Source organism: Jaculus jaculus, chromosome 1 (assembly GCF_020740685.1).
Source record: "Jaculus jaculus isolate mJacJac1 chromosome 1, mJacJac1.mat.Y.cur, whole genome shotgun sequence".
NCBI classification, from domain to species: Eukaryota; Metazoa; Chordata; class Mammalia; order Rodentia; family Dipodidae; genus Jaculus; species Jaculus jaculus.
The window spans coordinates 299,106,901-299,125,758 of record NC_059102.1 but is presented as its reverse complement, the minus strand read 5'-3'; positions in this window follow the sequence as shown (position 1 = coordinate 299,125,758).

Sequence of the window (18,858 nt, the reverse complement as noted above, 5' to 3'; positions counted from 1 at the left end):
GTCTCTGCATGGTCTGCTTCCCCCTCCCTTCTCTGCTCCCAGTGCCCTGTTCTTCCCAAATGTCAACCTCTGGGATTTGTCTATTTATTTCCCTCTCCTTCTCTTCTGCTCCAGATATTTGGCCTTTTCTTTTCTTTTCTTTTTTTTTAATTTATTTATTTATTTAATTGAGAGCGACAGACACAGAGAGAAAGACAGATAGAGGGAGAGAGAGAGAATGGGCGCGCCAGGGCTTCCAGCCTCTGCAAACAAACTCCAGACACGTGCGCCCCCTTGTGCATCTGGCTAACGTGGGACCTGGGGAACCGAGCCTCGAACTGGGGTCCTTAGGCTTCACAGGCAAGCACTTAACCGCTAAGCCATCTCTCCAGCCCTATTTGGCCTTTTCTATCTTTGTGTTGTCCTTTTCTTTTGGTGGGATTTGGATGAAGCAAGAAGAACTGAGAGGAAAGTCGCCGGAGGGCGAGGACTTGCGGACCGAGGCGCTGGGAACCCTCCGCTGATGGATTGTGCGTGGTGCCCTCCCCCCTCCCACCACGGGCTCTCCAAGCGTCCCTTCCGGGATTTGCTAGTAATTCCTAGTTCCTTCCTGGCATTGCCGCCTCCCTCGGGGCCAAATGAAACAAGCAGTTTCCCCTCTCTTTGTGAGAGTCATAGCTGACACTTGCCCCCTCGGGTTTTCACAAACAAATGGACAACTCTCATTTTTACTCTGTAAACAAGTCCTTCTATGTATCAAGTAGTCTTTCTTGTTCATTTAAATTATTTTTATTTATTTTTTGCATCTGTGAGTGTGTGGGGTGGGGGTGGGGGAACACACCACTGGCAATGAACACATCAGATGCTTGCTTCACTTTTTGTGTCTGGTTTATGTGAGTAGCCTGGAAATTGAACCCAGGCTGGCAGGCTTTGCAAGCAGGTGCTTTAAACCACTGAGCCATCTTCCCAGGCCCCTGTCTTGTTCTCAAACATAGAGGATGGTCGTTTTGACATTGAGGGTGGGAAGAAGTCAGTACCTCGTTGCCCACGGTCAGCATTACCATCTGTAGTCTCTCAACTGTGTCTTCCCCTTCCCCATCCCTAGCAAGTGGCAATTACATACCAAGGGCTGCACTGTATGACCCATTAACAAGTTTTAAGTCCTTCAATTAAGAAATCTTTCTCATCTTCATGATAGCTCTGGAAGTGAGCATCCTGATACTTTCAGCTGCTCTCTACTTTGGGCCAGTAAAATAGGACTTTTCCACTGAAATTACAGTCTAGCAAACCATTATAGCCCTTGCCAGGTAAAGGTACTAAAAGAGAAACACCTTCGGAACCCAAGCTGAAGCACCTGTCACCTGGCTGCAATGGGTTGTCATTGGTTTCAAGGGACATTAGGTTTATTGTGCTATGTGCCTTCAGCTCTGTAACAGAACATTCATCTGCAAGAACACATTTCACTCAGGCAAGTCCTCCCCCAGGAACCAGCCCTGGCCTCACCTCTTCTACCCTGACCTTCGGTATTATCCCTGGGTTCCCATAACCGAGGAGCACTGCTTTGGGCCTTCTCTGACGAGCCTGTAGACCAACTAGTCCCTCCACAGGGCAAATCGCCTATACACCACAAGGCTGTTGGCCATTCCCTTACTTATGGACCACATTCTGGGTTCCCAAGACCCAGGAATGGCTTCCTCAGACATCCCAAAGTCCTTGTATAGGTTCATCTGCAAAGTGACCACACAGCTCCTGAAACATTCTGTAAAGCCCCACCTCCTAAAGATTGCACAATTCCCAGTAGCACCACCCTGGGGACTGCATCTGTAAAATGTGGGTGTTTCAAGGACATTTAACCTCCAAACTATAGCAATAAGGTACCCCCTAAATTTGAGATCAGGGGTCCTTTCTGACAGGCTTATCCGTCTTAAAAAAAATCAACATGCACTCCAAAACCACCTTAAGCTGCACTCCTATGTGTGAGGTCCATTTCCTGGTAGCAGAGACTAGGCATGGTGTAAGGGAACTGCCATGCCTCAATGTGAGCTCTTGCTGCTTGTGTCACATCTATCTTTGGCAAGAGTGATAACAGAAGGAGGCTAGCTGCAAGCAGATATTGCAGACACCAAGAACTGCCCACAGGAGAAGGTTAGGACTGGCTGTCCCGGCATCTTTGGCCGGGGTTACTTCTCCAGCTGAAACAGATGCATCAGACTATCATAGCCTGGCGACAAGAGCCATTAAGCCCATGCTCCAATTCCCTTTGCTATGACGCCATGCTCCCTCTTAATTGTGCCTCGGCTGTCCGTGCAGCTTTTACATAACTAGATAATGAGCCGATTGGCCAGTGCAAGGGATTTAGTCCACTTGATGTAATTTCTTCTTCATAAATTAGTCATGTGGCATTCTGGTTCGTGTATCAATATCTTGAGGGTTTTATGAGCGAGCAACAAGAGCAGACACTCTTAACCTGCAAGTCAAGCATGGGCTGCAAGGGATCCATTAGCTATGAGGTTGCATGCAAAAATTGCACGCATGTGCACCCACACGCATGCACACGCGCATGCATTTATCAATGAGAGGGGTGAGTAGCTTTCACCGGGTTCTCACGAAGGCTTTCAGATACACTGGGCTCGTAAAGGACTCTGGGCTTGTAAAACATTGCAGTGAGCCACGCAGTAAGCTATGATGTTAGGACGCTAGTGCTGTGATGTCACAACAGTGCCGGGGGGCCGTGTTCTTGCCCCCTCCCTTCCTGCTTGTCTTCTTCCATAATATGCTGAGAAGATTACTTCATAACATGTATTTTTTTAATTTTTGGTTTTGTATTTTTTTCAGGCTTTACTCTGTAAAGCCCAGACCAGCATGGAACGTACGATGTAGTCCAGGCTGGCCTCTAACTCACAGCTCTCCTTTTCTCTAAGTCTCACTCCCCCTTAACTGCTAGGATGTGGGCAACCATACCCCCACATTTTTTTTTACTTTTACTGTATTTTTATTTCCACAGAACACACTGGGATGGCTTTGATTGTAGTTAACTCTTTTATGCTCCAGTTTTTAAAAACTTCGTAGAATTCAGTTGTTCAAATTCATCATCTGAGACCTATTTTCAAAACGTTTTCACTTGTAACCTCGGAGAGGCCTAAGTCTTAGATGAAATGCTGACTTGGTTTTATGAGTAGATAGCAATGTGTGACCATGAATGGCATCCACAGATGACAGTGACATTTAGGAGGCAGCAGGTCAAATCCTAGGCAAAGTGCTAGCTTCTTTGAGCACTGTGTCTCACTATGAGCTTTATAACAGCCCTGAGAAGTAAGTCATGCTCGTTTCACTACCAGCTGAGGTAACTGTGATACAGGAAAGTTGTAGCCTTGCTCTTGGTGATGGCGCCCAGATGACGAGCCACATCTGCTGGGCTTCACCCCTCACTGGGATGCCCCAGTGTCTCTCCCCATTAAGCTCTGCTGGGGCACACTTCTTTTTGCACGCTTATTCCCACCCAAAGCCATTTATCGCTGCTCAGAATTCTTCTGGTTCTTCAACTGGCTCCAAACCCCTCATGCCCACGCCACTGCAGCAGCATCTACCCCGGGGGGCCACCATATTTTCCCCATACAGGACCAGATAATAAGCATCTCCAGTTTTGTGGTCCATATGGTCCCTGTCACAACTACTCAGCTCCGCTACCCAGTGTAGCATAAACATCACCACAGACAACATGCGAATTAGTAAGCATGGCTGCATTACAATACAATCTTATTTAGGGACATCGAAAGTTGAATTCCATGTAATTTTCATGTGCTCCAAAATACTCTTCTTGTTTTGATTTTCACCAGTTATTTAAAAATAAAATAGCCTTAACCCATGAGCTATTCAAAAATAGGTGGTAAATTGGATTTGACCTCTGGACCAAAGTCTGCCATTTGACCTATATGTTGTATGCTCGTATTTTTCCAGATCTAAATAGAAAAAAATTTAAAAAAAAACAAACAGCTACACTTTAGCCTTTTTTTTTTTTTTTTTAATTCTTCACAGAATCTGCACTGGTCTCCAAGAAAAATGAGACCATTTCAAACATATGTCATTTTTATTTTCTTCACCATTTCACCTTCCTGACAAAATTCACTGTCTCTAAAAGATCACAGCAATTTTTCAATGTTGAGTACTGATAAGCATCCGTGCGCTTGGCGAGCTTAAAGGTCAGATGGCATCTTGGCTGAGGGCCAATGGATACAGCTGGTGAGAATTCAAGCTGTCACACACTTGTTGCTAGCCCTGGTTTTCTAGTTCCTTCCTCGTGAAGTAGGAGGCTGTTCATCATAATGATCCGCTGTTTGAGCCATCAAGTTTAACCCCATAATCCCAAACCAGGAGAGATGTCATGACCTGTTGGGCTAAATTTAGGAGGATGAGAACCACATTCTAAGACCAGCTGCCCTGCATCTTCTGGGGTCTTCCTTCCTCGTCTGTGAGTAGAGGGCACCAGCACCATGCTGTTCCTATGGACACGACAAGGCCAGACAGAGTTGTGAGCTGGCCTGCGGATAGAATCTGCAGCCTCTCCATATAATTTGGCTCACCCCAAGGAAGCAGCGTGGAACACAGTAGAGTAAGACAGAGAAATGCGTTATGCTCTGTTATACATAGAAATGAAAGAGCTGTTTAGTTTTAATTTATCTTAAGGCCATCTCAACAAGCTAGGGAATCAAGCTGATGTTTACATTAAAAATGATATAGCATATGCCAATGAACTTTTGTTTTGGTTTGTTTTGCCATGTCAGTGTGAAATCACTGAAATCTGCAACTGTAATTACAATCATCCTTTTGCCATCCTGCCATTGGTCAAATGCCTTCCTGCTGAACACATGTCAAAGTGGGAGAGTGGTATCAGTCGTTCTTATAAATGGACTGGCATATAGTTTCCAGGAGGGAATCTCGCAGATGTTTCTAGGCACCAAAGTAAAATTCCAGGTTTTGGAAGTGCCAGTTGTTCCGCATGAATCAACTGCTAGAAAAGACTTTCTCACTAGAGCTAGTTTTCACCCTCTTTTCAAATGCCTTAAAATAATCTGGTGTTGAAAACTTCCAACAGCTGCTGCCACCTTGCCTAGGAGGTGAGCCAGCTGCTCCTTCAAGAGCAAAGCCACACTTGGTGTGAACAAATGTTTAAAGCTGGGGAAGACAAAGGCAGCCTTATTACCACCCTTGTAGAAAGGAGGAACTTTTCTACTTGGAGATCCCTCTGCACAATCCTGCAGGCTAATGATTTCTTGCTCCCAAGAAGACATAACTCTCATACATGATCGACGGTAAGAGGTGGAAAATAAATGAACTCACAAAGATATTCTTTCAAGCCCCAACTGAAATTACCGTGGAGAAGGGGAGGTGACATTTGGCTCTGTGACTGGAGCCTCAGAAACAATCTAGGGCTCAAGGGTGGCTGCTCCAGAGGTAGCAGCTGTCTTCTAACCTCACCCCCAACTCCATGCCACCTTATGCCACAGATGGGCCATGTGACACCCACATACCCAGTTTATAACACTTGCTAGGTGCTCATGGTGCCTGCATGAAAGATGCTTATAGGAATGTTGGTGACTGTCAATTATTATTATAATAGGAGTGTGCATAGAAGGTAGTCAGCCTTATGTAAATACTTTGCTTTGATGTAAAGACGCCAAGCATCAGCGGTTACCATAATTTTGGTTGTCTGTTACTATCGGCTGTGGTTATTATGGTGCCGCCCGTAAATATAACCCCAAAAAGTGGTTCACATATTTCTAGATGCATTAGTCACTGAACTATTAGTCAATCAAAAATCTAAGACATGGGCTGGAGAGCTGGCTGAGCAGTTAAGGTGCTTGCCTGCAAAGCCTAAGAACCCGGGTTTGATTCCCTAGCACCCACATAAAGCCAGATAGACAAGGTGCTGCATGCATCTGGAGTTCATCCGCAATGGCTAGAGGCCCTAGCATGGCCATTCTCTCTCTGTTCTGCCTTCTCTCTGTCTCAAATAAATAAATAAAATATTTTTAAAATGTTAAGGCATTGCTGTGGCAGATCTTGTTGCTAGCAGGCTCTTAGACATGCTAGTATGTCCCTCTCTCTCTCTCTGTCTCTCTCTCTCTCTCTCTCTTGCTTCACTAATGGTCTCAAGGGAAAGATAAAAATCTTTTTCCCCCAAACTTGAAAATGAGAAGCCCACATTTTTTTCATTTGTTGTCATTGAATAAAGAAAGCCTTTAGGAAGACTCAGAGTAAAAATGGAAAGGAGAGGAAGAAACATGACTTGGGAAAGTCGTAAGTTAGTTTGATTTAATGATGATTGAGCCCCTACTGTGGGGAGACACACTGGAGATACAAAAGGCAAATTTGTCACAGAGACTGCAGGCTGGAAGGACACATTGAAGGCTTGTTAAGAGACATGAAGAGCCACACATGCAATGATGTATATACTAAGGACAGAAGAAGCACAAAGAATAAGACTTTCCTTTAGCACATGTGTGTATATGCATGTTTGTGATGGGGGATGCACATATGTGTGCAAATGTGTGTGGAGGCCAGAGGCATCTCAGGTGTCTTTCTTTAGGCACTGACCACCACCCTTTTGGAGATAGGGTCTCTCATCGGCCTGGGGGGTCCCCAAATAGATTAGACTAGCTAGCCCTAGGGTTCTACCTGTCTCTGTCTCCCCAGCACTAGGATTATAAGCACATGCCACCATGCCATTTTCATTGGTTTGTTTCATTTCTTGACATGGGTTCTAGGGATTGAACTCAGATCCTTATGGTTGCAAACTGGATATTTTACCATCTCCCTAGCCCAGCTATGTGTGGCCTTGGGGAGCAGAATAGTTGTCTATTTGCAGAGGAGTGAGCTAGTCAGAGAAAGATAGGAGCTAAATCTTGAAACCTTGATCTGATGGGTCCTCTAAACTTACAAACCACCCACGTTCCAGGCAGAAACAGCAGCGGGAGCAAGAACATGGAAGTGAAACAAAGACCAGACTGGCGAGTGATTAAAAAGAAAACCAAGCCAAAGTATCAGAAAAGTCAAAGTTCTGTGGTCATGTGCTGATGAAAACCACCAGCCTTCCACCTCTCCATACCACTCCTGCTTAAAGCCCTCGGGCTCCCTGCATTCCTGTAGCAGCTTAACTGTGGGTCGTTTCCCTGGTACTCTCATCCCCTCCCCCACTCTACCCCATGTCACTGTAGCCCTGTGTGGCCCTGGTGAGCAGCCTGAGGTCAGAGATTAGGTCTCTCTCGAGGCATGTGGCACCATAATGATATCATCATTGCACAAACACTGAATATGATTTAAAACAACCTGCTCAGTTGGAGTCACTCTGCTCCATGCACTGACACACATAGTAAATACTTTTTGTCCTGTTTTGATGTTTTTTTTTTTAATTTTGAAGTTTAAAATATATAAAAATTTTGTCAAAGCAATACCTGAAATTCCAAGTACTTCTGACTTAGTCAAGTACTACGGACACTGGTAATTACTGAGATTCCCATTTTACTGCATTGCCTTTATTCTTTATACATGTGCAGCAATGTTGCTTTTTCCTGAACCATTTGAAAAAATGTTGCAGACATGATATACTCCCATTGTTTAATCCCTCAGTGTAATTTCTTAAAAACAATGCCATTCTCTCACAGAGAACAGCTGTCAATTAACATTGTTAATTAACAAAGCCGAAAAAGGCAATTAGTATTCCTCCAACATTACTACCAACCCATTCAAGTTTCCCCTACTGTCCCAATAACATATTGTATAATTACAGGCCCTTTAATAGCCATTTTTTTTAGTCCCCTTCATTTTGGAATCATGTCTCTGTTTTCTCTCTTCTTCCTTACCCTGACATTTTTGGACACAAACATGTACTTTCATGAACTCATGTAGTTTCATGAATTTTTGTGATTTTTTTTCCCCTCATGATTTACAAATTTGAAGCAGGAGTCTCCCAGAGCTAATGTCTGGCTCTTCTTATCACATCTCATCAGAATGCAGCAGATACTGGTCGGTCCCACTTCAGGCATTGTCCGTTGTTGGACTTGGTAAAGTTGATGTCTGACAGGTAACTCTACTGAATCACTTCTAAGTATTTGGTCAAGAGATACCTTCAGGCTTTCATTGTGAGACAAAGCTTTCCTTTCTTCTTCATTTATTCATTGACTTTTTATCAGCGCAGACTCATAGATTACCGTTTTACTCAAAGCATTTAGAATCAGTCATTTTTTGAGCATGGTGGCTCATGCCTATAGTGCCAGGAACTCAGGAAGCTGAGGCCCGAGGCACTCCAGAGTCCAGTTCTGGATCAGCCTGAGCAACATAGCAAGACCCCATTTCTACAATAACAAGAATACAGTAACATGAAAACCCACAGCTGTCACTTAGTGTGATACCCTGTTGTCCAGACTTGACTGGCGGAAGCTCCTTTGAGGCATCGTTTGTGTCCTTTCGATATGTCAGTCCCCACATTCTTTGAACATCACTTTTCTAGTATGATAATTCTGATCAATATTCTAGTTTCCACACCACAGTCCTAGAGCCAACCATTTCCTTTAAGTGGAGAATCAAACTTTGAAGCCAAGCCCTAAAAGGCAGGGATGCTCACTGTCAGGGTAATGTTTGCTTCCAGCCTTCTCAGCACACACAACTAGGAAATACATATGTAAATATCTACCTACATACATATATGTGTGTGCATATATATATGTATATACATAAACATTTGCCCACATCTGTACTACTTCAGTACCCATGTCTACATAAACTTAAGGCTTCACTCGGACTCCTCCACTTCAGTCTCACAATACAGGGTTAGTCCTGGAGTTCTCCCTTCAGTACTTCTAATTCCCTCCTGACAGCAAGAAACCTGACTCTCACCATCCCCAACGTATTTACTTATTGGACCAAGCATCCTATAAGTCCCCGGTATCCCAGCTGTGGTGCCTGAAAGCTTGTCAACCCACTACAGGCTCCCTAAAACAGGCAGATCATCTCCCTACAGCAGGGGCAGGGACTCAAATGAACCATGACTTGCAGAGATCAGGACGAGCACTCGGAGTGACTTCTGCCTGCCTCTGAGGCTGTCCGGACTCTGCAGCTTTGTGGAGAAGAATCACAGGTTTGCTTTTCCTGTTGCTTAGCACAGTGAATGTGTTTTTTTTTTTTTTTCTTTTTCTTCTTCTTTGCCATGACAGTGACCCCTTTAAATGTGGAATTTTCTTCCTGTTTGCTCCTCTCTCTACTTCTCTGATTACTCACAGGACAGTAACAAGATGAACTGGATCCATTCAAAGATGTGTAGTGCTCCGGGCTTCTCCCAGGAAGAGCGCATTATAAATATCATATAGCTATAAAAACCCCAGCTGGAGGCTAGAGGTCAGTTGATCCTGCCCCACAGCGGCCAGATGGTTGGCTCTTCCAGGACATTCTCAGAGCCACAAGCTCACTTCCTAGATACACATCTTTAAGTCATCTTTAAGTCCCCTCGCCCCCACCCCTACATCCAACTTGTAACCTTGGAAGCAGCAAGTTCCCACACACTGCAACTGCTGGTCAGTTTCTCCTTGACCTATTTACAGTGGCAGCAAGGGGGACTGCCACCTCACAATGTCCTTACTGTTCCTAAGGGCAGGGGAAATCCTTTTCTGAGAGCTAAATCCTCCCAACTCGTTTAGATGGTGCTTTACAGAATTTTTAAAGCCAGACAGCTATGTCGACCCATGTTTACCAAAGGAAGTTGAAAACCCAATTTTTAAAAATCACTTTCAACTCTCTCACAATTTATATTGTTAGGGATATTGGAGAATAATGTAGCCCACAGACTTTCATCCCCCAATTGACTGTGTTTCAGAGATGCTCCAGGAGCTGCCTGGCAACACAAGGAATCGCTGTGCATAGACTTTATTTACAGCCAAGGCTGGAGTAAAGGAACAGATGGTGAGAAAATCGGATTTAAAGAAGGGACAGATGCGTTTGCATGGGGAGCTGGGTAAATCTCTTGGCTACCGGTGTGCATGCAAGGATGAAGTCAAGCTACCTCTGCAGTGGACTCTCACTTTACTGTTGATTTCCACGTGTTTGGATCTTGTCTCTGAAGATGGTTAATGCATCCCTTTACAAGCACTTATCCCATCCTTCCCCCAGGGGATGCCTTTTCCCAGGGACTTGAACATTCCCTATCCTTTTATGGAAACTTGCTTCTCAATCACCCATGTGATTACGTAGCTGAACTTTCAAGAATATTGACGCTGTTAACACTGCTTGTCTGTAGAGGATGGTGTTACGTTTCTGTGATCCTGGAAACATGCACAATGAGCATGCATAGTAAGGAAAAATAAGCACGGACACTTCTGCCTGCTGTTTTCATAGTCTCCCCGATGCTTTCATGTTTATGGCAAAACAATTGTAAGGTGCTGACCTCACAATGTATAAAATAGTTATTATAAATGCAAAACACTGAAGTTGCCCAAGCTTATTGACCAATCTTTGAAAAAGGGTGGGACCAGAAGCATATAGTTTGCTGGTACCCTCACACCTCACAACTTCCTCATCCTGATGTCAGAGGGCACAGAGGGCTCCTGCCCCCCTGCGCCTGCAGTATGAAGGCCACGCTGGGCATGAGATGCCTCCTGGCAATTTACTACTCTGTTATGTGAGTTATGATCTCTTACCTTACACAACTTCTGCGTTGGCCATCACTTCTAATCATCCATCCTCCAGTGCACTGCAATTACCTAAGGAAAAGCCCTCCCAAGACATCTGGGGAAGAACTCATTGTGGCATCGCCATTCACAGGCATATGGTCGGCCTATCAAAAGTAGGTCAGTGTTAGTGATAAAAAGACCATGCAAAGACAAAGACTGATACTATATAACCCATCACATTAAGTATCTTTAATTCACTCTTGATGCCTTAGGATCACACTGGTTTTAATAATGTCATAGTTTTTGAGTCCTGTGTTCCTGAGAACATTAATAGATATGTGTACGGGCTTTCACTAGTAGCTGTCACCTATCTTTTCCTTGCCTGACACAAATATCCCCTCTGCACTATGGGATGAAAACTTCTACATAAGGATCTCATTGGAGATGGATTATTTTTTATTTTTTATTTATTTTTTTTAGTGATTCCTGGTCTCTCCCCAGCCTTACCATTTAGGTCCACTACATCCAAGGTGGGGCTTGGGACCAAACAGATGAGGAGGATGGAAGAGGCCTAGAAAGTAGCCTTTTTCCTCTTGTCTATGACTTGGCACAAGCCTCTTTCCCACCTGCTTTACCACCGATATGCTAATGGCTTCCAAATCTATGTGCTTTTTGCCCTAGTCAATCTCTTGAATGCTAAGCCAGCTGATACTTCTCCCTTGATCACAGGTAGATATTCCTCCCAAGACATTTGACGTTAGAGTCCTCTTCAAGAATGAAAGGCTACTAGTGTTGCCCTGTAAGTGGAATTTACCTAGGGTAAAGAAAAAATTTATGGTTTAAATTTCATGTGGAAGCCACTATGGAACTCAATATAGATGTTTCTCAAATAATTAAAAATAGAATTACTAAATGACCCAGCCATACTACTCCTAGGCATATGCCCAAAGAGTCTGTATCAGTGACCTTCCCATTGCTGGGACAAAATATCCAACCAGAAGCAGCTTAGGGAAGGAAAGAGTTTATTTCCAGCTTACAGTTCTGGAAGGTAGAGTCTGGCATGGCAGAAAAAGCACGAGACCATTGACAAGAACAAGAAACCAGTGTCACGTCATCACATCAGCTGGGAGCAAGTACAGAGAGCGATGAATGCTCAATGCTCACGTACCTTTCTCCTTTTTATTCATTCCAAGGAACCCAACCCCAAAATAGTACCACTCAACTTTAGGGCAGGTCCTAATACCTCAACTACCATAATCTAGAAAATCCCTCACAGACATGACCAGAGATTTGTTTTCATGGTGACTCTAATATTGTCAGGTTGAGAACAAGAGACTAGCTATCACATAGTCTGTATCTTAGCACAGAGATACTTACATATCCATGGTCATTGCTGCTGTGTTCACAATAGCAGAGAAATAGAATCAGCCTAGAATGCCATCAACAGAAGAACAGGAAAATATAGTAGATACACACAGCAGGATGCTATCCCACTGTAAAAATCCAAGCTATTAAGTGTGCAGAAAAATGGATAGAACTGGAAAACATTACCTTACATGAGATAACCCAGGCTCAGAGAAACAAATAATGCATACTTCTCCCATATGTGGATCACAACTTCTAATTTTAATATATGTTTATTTATTTGTGAGTGAGTCAGGGTAGAGGTCATGAAACTAGAAAGGGTCTCATGAGGGAGGGAAAAGAGCTTTAGGGAAGGAAAGTGGAGAGCAGTAGAACCCATGCACCATAAAAGTAGAAAGAATACTGAGGACTCAAAGCGAAGGGGCTCAAAGTGGGCAAGGAGGTCCAACCCAAGCTAAGTAAGCATGAAAACACCACAAGGAAACCGATTGATTTGCATGCTAATTAAAAATAAAATTGATTTTAAACTTTGATTCCATGTGAAGGCTTTAAAAAGTTGATAGTGAAGCTGGGTATGGTGGCGCACACCTTTAATCCCAGCACTTGGGAGGCAGAAGTAGGAGGATCGCCGTGAGTTCGAGGCCACCCTGAGACTACATAGTGAATCCCAGGTCAGCCTGAGCTAGAGTGAGACCCTACCTCGGAAAACAAAACAAAAACAACAAGAAAAAGTTGGTAATGGATGCATAACCCATAACACTCAAACCAGAAAGCAATTTGCTTCCACAACCTCTAAATTTAGGGCTAGTGTTATCTCTTCCACTCTAACTGGGAACAGACATTCACGTATGTCACTGTCATTTAATGAGTTTTTCTCTTGTTTCCCTTAAGGCAACTGATAGCTCTATAAAGGCAGTATTCCGTTAGCTGGGGGAAGAGAAGCCCAGGGGCTCAGACCAGGGCCTCTCACAAGATGGGTGAGGTCTCCACTTGGGACTTACACCGTAGTTCCTGTTTCTTGGCTGAGTGTAACGAACCTCGCTTGAGAAGCTGAGCTGTAGTCACCTGTGGATCCAAACCTGAAATCATCTATTTCTCTGCTTGTTACAAGAAGCAGAAACCAGCTCAGCTTATCTCAGGGACGCGAGGTTCCTGCAAAGCTACAATGGGAAGTGAGGAGAGCAGGAAGCGTGGATGTGGAGGGGAGTGCGGGACAGACTCGAGCAATGAAGGCTCCCACGACACTGACCTTGGCGTGGGTTCCCCACACACCAGTGTAAGCTTTACACTTGGGAAACTGAGGCAAGTATACCTAGTCCGTGCCAGGGCCCGTATTCTTTCCTACTGCACCGTGGCAGCTCTCCAGCTTGTCGCCAGAAGCGCCCGAGGTCGGAGCAGAGGTGGCCCTGCTTGGCTCCTGCCGCGGAGTCCACGTCCTCTCATTCACTTCCTCGGCACGTGGGCGCTGAGAGCAGATTCAAGGCGCAGCGGGGTGCATTCGGCTGCTCTGGTACTATGATGGTTAAATTTCTGCCCCAACTTGACTGGGATTGAGGGGGGCGCAGGTTACTAGGGTATTGTTTCTGGATGTGTCTGCGAGGGTGTTTTCAGAAAGCGACTTGCATCTGAATTGTCAAGACCAAAGAAGGGCCACCCTCACCGGTACATGTGGTTCCATGCAGTCATCTGAGGGCCTGGGCAGAACCAAGAGTCCAAGGAAGGTTGCTGTCGCTACTGGGTAACTGGAGCTGGGACCGGACCTATCTGCTGCTGTGCTGCTCTCCATCCTGATTCTCAGTCTCTCCCTGGGTTGGAGCCGGGACCTCTAGCTTTCTTGGGACTGCCATCTTACAGGCGGCAAAGCTTGGGCCTCCTCGGCTTGCGTTATCCCACGAGCCAGTCCCTCACTCCGGGACAGTAGGTTGGGAGAACAGAACCACCGCATGGTTGCAGCTAACATGAAGCCATCACTACAGCATGATAAAACGGCCATCCACTGGACAGCAAAGTGGCAAAAGCAACTGTTCTCTTATGACCATTAGTTCAGCTGGCTTCAGGGACATCCTCCAGGGACTCCTAGAACCAATTAGGGAAAATCTGAAAGAACTGAAAATACCGTGGTGATGGTGGGGAATTAAGGAGATGAAATGTTGGAGATATATATATATATATATGTAGTTTTTCAAGGTAGGGTCTCACTCTAGCTCAGGCTGACCTGGAATCCACTAAGGAGTCTCTGGGTGGCCTCGAGCTCACCACAGCCCTCCTACCTCTGCCTTCCGATTGCTGGGATTAAAGATGTGCACCACCATGCCTGGCATTTTATATATATTTGTATTTTTTGTGAGAGAGAGCGCACAGGGCAAGCAAGCATTGGCGCAGCAGGACTTCCAGCCACTACAATCAAACACCAGATGTGTGCACCACGCTGTGCTCATGGGCAACCTTGCAACCTTGCACACTTGTGTCACTTTGTCTGGCTTACATGGGATCCCAAGAGTCAAACATGGGTCTTTAGGCTTAGCAGGCAAGTGCCTTACCCGCTAAGCCATTTCTCCAGCCCTGTTTATTTTATTTTTTTTTCTTTAGCTTGACAATGAGAAGTGCATGCCTTTCCTCTACTTTATTCTCATTCCTTTCTAGGTTGATATGGATTGGGTAAATATAGATTATATATCTGTAATGCAGGGCAAAATATATGCCTACAGCTCCTCCCCCAAAATAGATACCTGTTGTGTGTTGATTTGTTTCAAGCTTATTTTCTTCCCCCAACATATCCAGACTAAGCTCCAAATTAGCACCACCTCTTCCCTAAAGCCAGTCCCATGATTCTGTTGCCAATTGAGCACTGTTCTAGGCACTGAAGACATAATTAATGAGGTTTCTTCTGCCACCTTTGGATTGAAACAAACTACAACTGACACGTGGCCTTGGGAAGCATGTGGGCCAGTCATTCCTCAAGGCAGGAGTCTTCATCACCATGGAATTAACTGCAGCTGGCTGGCCTGGGCTCCACCTTCCCAGTGCCAGTCCATCCACCCACAGTCAGCTCTCATGCTTAGAATGAGCTTGCCTGTGATGACCCTCTGTGTACATTGGTGGTCCTTGCTTGTTCTTCTCATCTGGAATAGTGCTATTCAGTCTCCTCTCATCTGACCGCGCTTCACATATTGGTCAATCTACACACTCCACGTCCTCCTGCTTGCTTCTTCCTCATTCCTCTGCCACCCTCACCAAGCGCAGATCAAACCCACTTCCCCTTATCTTCCCCGACCCATTTGTGTGCGTGCGTGTGCATACTGATGATCAAACTCCCCACGCACTCTTCCACCGCCTCCATCCTGAGCCCTTCCCCAGCATTCTCTGTACCTTCTCTCAGCCTCTTTTTCAGCACTTTGGAACATTTTATAAAATCATTTTAAAATAAAATTTATTTATTTTGCCCCTTACATTATTTCCTTCATTCTTTTTACTATTATTACTACCAAATGATACTTTGATTACTTTTGTACATTTAATACATGAACATACTGCCATTTGATGGTATTCCTGACCCATTATCCTCTTTGTAACCCCCTCCCATACCAGGATGTTTTTTTCTTTTTGGTTTTTCGAGGTAGGGTCTCACTCTAGCCCAAGCTGACCTGGAATTCATTATGTAGTCTCAAGATGGCCTCGAACTCATAGCAATACTCCTACCTCTGCCTGCTGAGTGCTGGGATTAAAGATGTGTGCCACCACGCCTGGCTCCAGGATTTTTTAAACTTAGACTTGTATTTCTTCTTCACCCCATGTCTGTGTGTTTCCTCCTATTGCCAGCTCAGCACCCAGCCCTATACCTGTAGTATCAGCTCCTATGTTCATTCCTTGAACTAAGATATTATACCTCCCTAAGAAACAAGGATGCCTGGGTTATGGTGAGTGATAGTTGCTAGGATGGGGCAGGTCACTTGTTCTTTTGGAGGTTATTTTGTCTTTGGCTGGATCTATTATTTCTTTAAATGTTGATGATTATTAGAATTATTTATGGTCAGGGCTTCCACATATGGTAATTCATTTGACTACTAAAATAAAATGTAGTCAAGCATATCTATCAGCAGACCTTCCCACCAATAAAGATAAGCTGAGAATGAGGGCATGAATGAACAATAGATACTTCCTTCCCCGTGAGTCCCAGAGTCATCATTGTTCATTTCTAGTTCATTCTCCCTCACACCAAGTGGATAGATAAGATGGATGGGTTTTTCAAATCACAGTCGCCAAGTTTCAGTTATTACTATTGCTAGTTTATTAATATTACATAGATATAGAATCCCATCACACTGTGCAACATAATTAGCAAGTATTTATGCTGGTGAAGCCATGACCCGCTTTCCTGAAGACATCTGTTTTCTGAAAGGAATCTTTTTCAAACTGAAACTAAAAGGCACTCTTCAAGCAGGGTTGCCAGATAAAATACCTGACCTTCATTTAAATTTGAATTTCATACAAATGGCAAATGATTTTTGTGCTGGAACTCAGGCATGGTACGTGATTATAGATTCATAGCTCCTATGCTAAAGAAAGTATCGCTCGGCTGAAATTCTAATTTAATTGGGTGACTCGTGTTCATCCTCCTGTCTCCCTTCTTTTGGTTTTTCTTTCATTTCTCTCTCTCCCTCTGTTCATTCCTTTAATCCATTCTTTCTTTATATTTCTCCCTCTCCTTCCCTCTCTTTTCTTCTTTCCTTCCTTTCATCATTCCGTCTTCCCGTCCTCTCTTTCCTTTCCCCTTCTCTCCCTCTCCCAGTTTCCCATCTCTCCTCCCGCTCCTAAGTCTGACAATCCACCATTCAAGACTTAGGCCTTAGTAGTTGATCCTGATTTCTCTTTTTCTCTACTAACCTCCCACCTCTCCATCCTCCTGCCATCCACCCTGTCTTCTTTTCTCCCTCCCCTTCCCTTCCTTCTTCCTTCCTTCTTTTCACAAAGAAAAAGGGACTCAGATTTTAGTGCTTCTGAGTATGAATATTCCCCCAGGTGCTCAGTGTCCCTGTATTCCAGATTGTTTTCAGATTTGTATCTCCTTTGTCCATAGACAGTAGATTTGTAGCCTTTGTTGATTTCTATTGTGGGACTTGAAACTGTATACAGGATACCTCACCCAGGCAATCTGCTTAAGTAACCTCTGAACTGATGACTAATGGTTCAACAGTTGCTAACAGGTGAAACCAGTCTCCCTGTGCGAATGATACAAACGGCTGCATCCCCTGGGTGGAGATCTGTGCTGGAAAGCCACAGTTGTCAACAGAAAGGAGTGTACTGAATGTTATCTGCAGTGATCTGAAGTCCTGTATATTCAATGTGTCCCCCCTTTTTTTTTTCTATCCGAGAACAATTAATTTCCCTTTTCTTCAGTACCACTGGGGCTCCCTTTTACCCCATCAGCTCTTGAACTCATCCAAAGGCAAGAGAATAATCCCTGGACTGTCTTCTCTGAAGGCTCTGGGGCATCCCCTCCATCAGAGGCGCTATTTTTCCCTGCCTGAGGGGCACAGGGCTGGGATATGCAAGGGGCCACCTCTTCCCAGCCAGCAAGTCAAGCATACGCCATGCCACGTATGACATTAAACTGCCCATACAATTGTTTCCATATTGGGCCATGTATGTGCATGTGTACATGCATTTGGCATGAGGGATCAAATCCTAGGCCTTATTATGTATGTGGGGCAAGTGCTCTGCTACTGAGCTATACTGTCATCAGACAGATCACAAACAGAGGGAAAGAAAACCCATCCTTGAGAGCAGGCTGCGTCCACGTCCATGATGTGTGACTTTACACTGTTATATTATTATTGTCAAACATGTTAGACGATGCCAGTTGGTTCAATGTGAAGTTGCATGCTTTATGTCTCAAATGATGCTTTATGTCTCAAAATGATAAACTATGAGGTTAGTTGCCATGTGTGTTTAAACAATATTACTAAGACTAGTCTATGAAGTGAATTCACTTACTAAACATGGATGCTTAGAAATGTTAAAAATAAAGAGGCAAGTGTGAAGATATCTCTGAGCTTCAAAGAGCAAACTTGAAATCTAGTGAACCTTTGGTTCTCTCAAAATTTCATATACGTAAAAATATCCCAGAAAAGTTTCTAAATAGAGACTACTTTGTGCCCCCTCCCCAGAGATTCTGTTTCCACAAGCTGTGGAAACAGCCTGGGTATGAGAGCAGGGGTTCAGGAGCAGACTTCCCTGCCACTGAACCAGCTATGGAACCCCCAAAGCTTTCAGTTTTCTCATCTGTGAAATGGGAAGCATAGTGCCTACTGAATGAGGTTGCTGTGAGGACGAGGAGTTGCCATTTGCAAAGCACCGTGTGGAGGCTGCATATGTGTTAGTAATCTGTTTGAAAGCAGCACTCCACATGACTGAGACACTGGCGCCACTCAGCCCGCACGTTAATGAACACCGCATCGTGGCCTCAGGCTGCCTGTTGACTCAGTTTGGGCTGTGCACAAATTAATTTCTCTCTGTTTCTATTTGCTAGTCAAGCCAGTGTGAGAATTCTTACCTAACTCACAGATCCAACCCTAAACAAAGACAGTAGTCTCTCCCCACCCCCCACCTCCACCCCGCCCCTGGAAATATCCGCTCTGCTCTCAGAAAAAAATTTGGAACACTAAGGACATGGTAAACAAGGAATCTGCTGATAACCTAAGTACCAATAAAACACTTTCAACCTACCACTGTCCTCGTGCAGAAAGAAAAGTGATCATAAGAAAGTTGCAGTCTAGGGCCTGGAGAGATGGCTTAGTGATTAAGGTATTTGTCTGCAAAGCCAAAGGACCTAGGTTTGATTCCCCAGGACCCACAT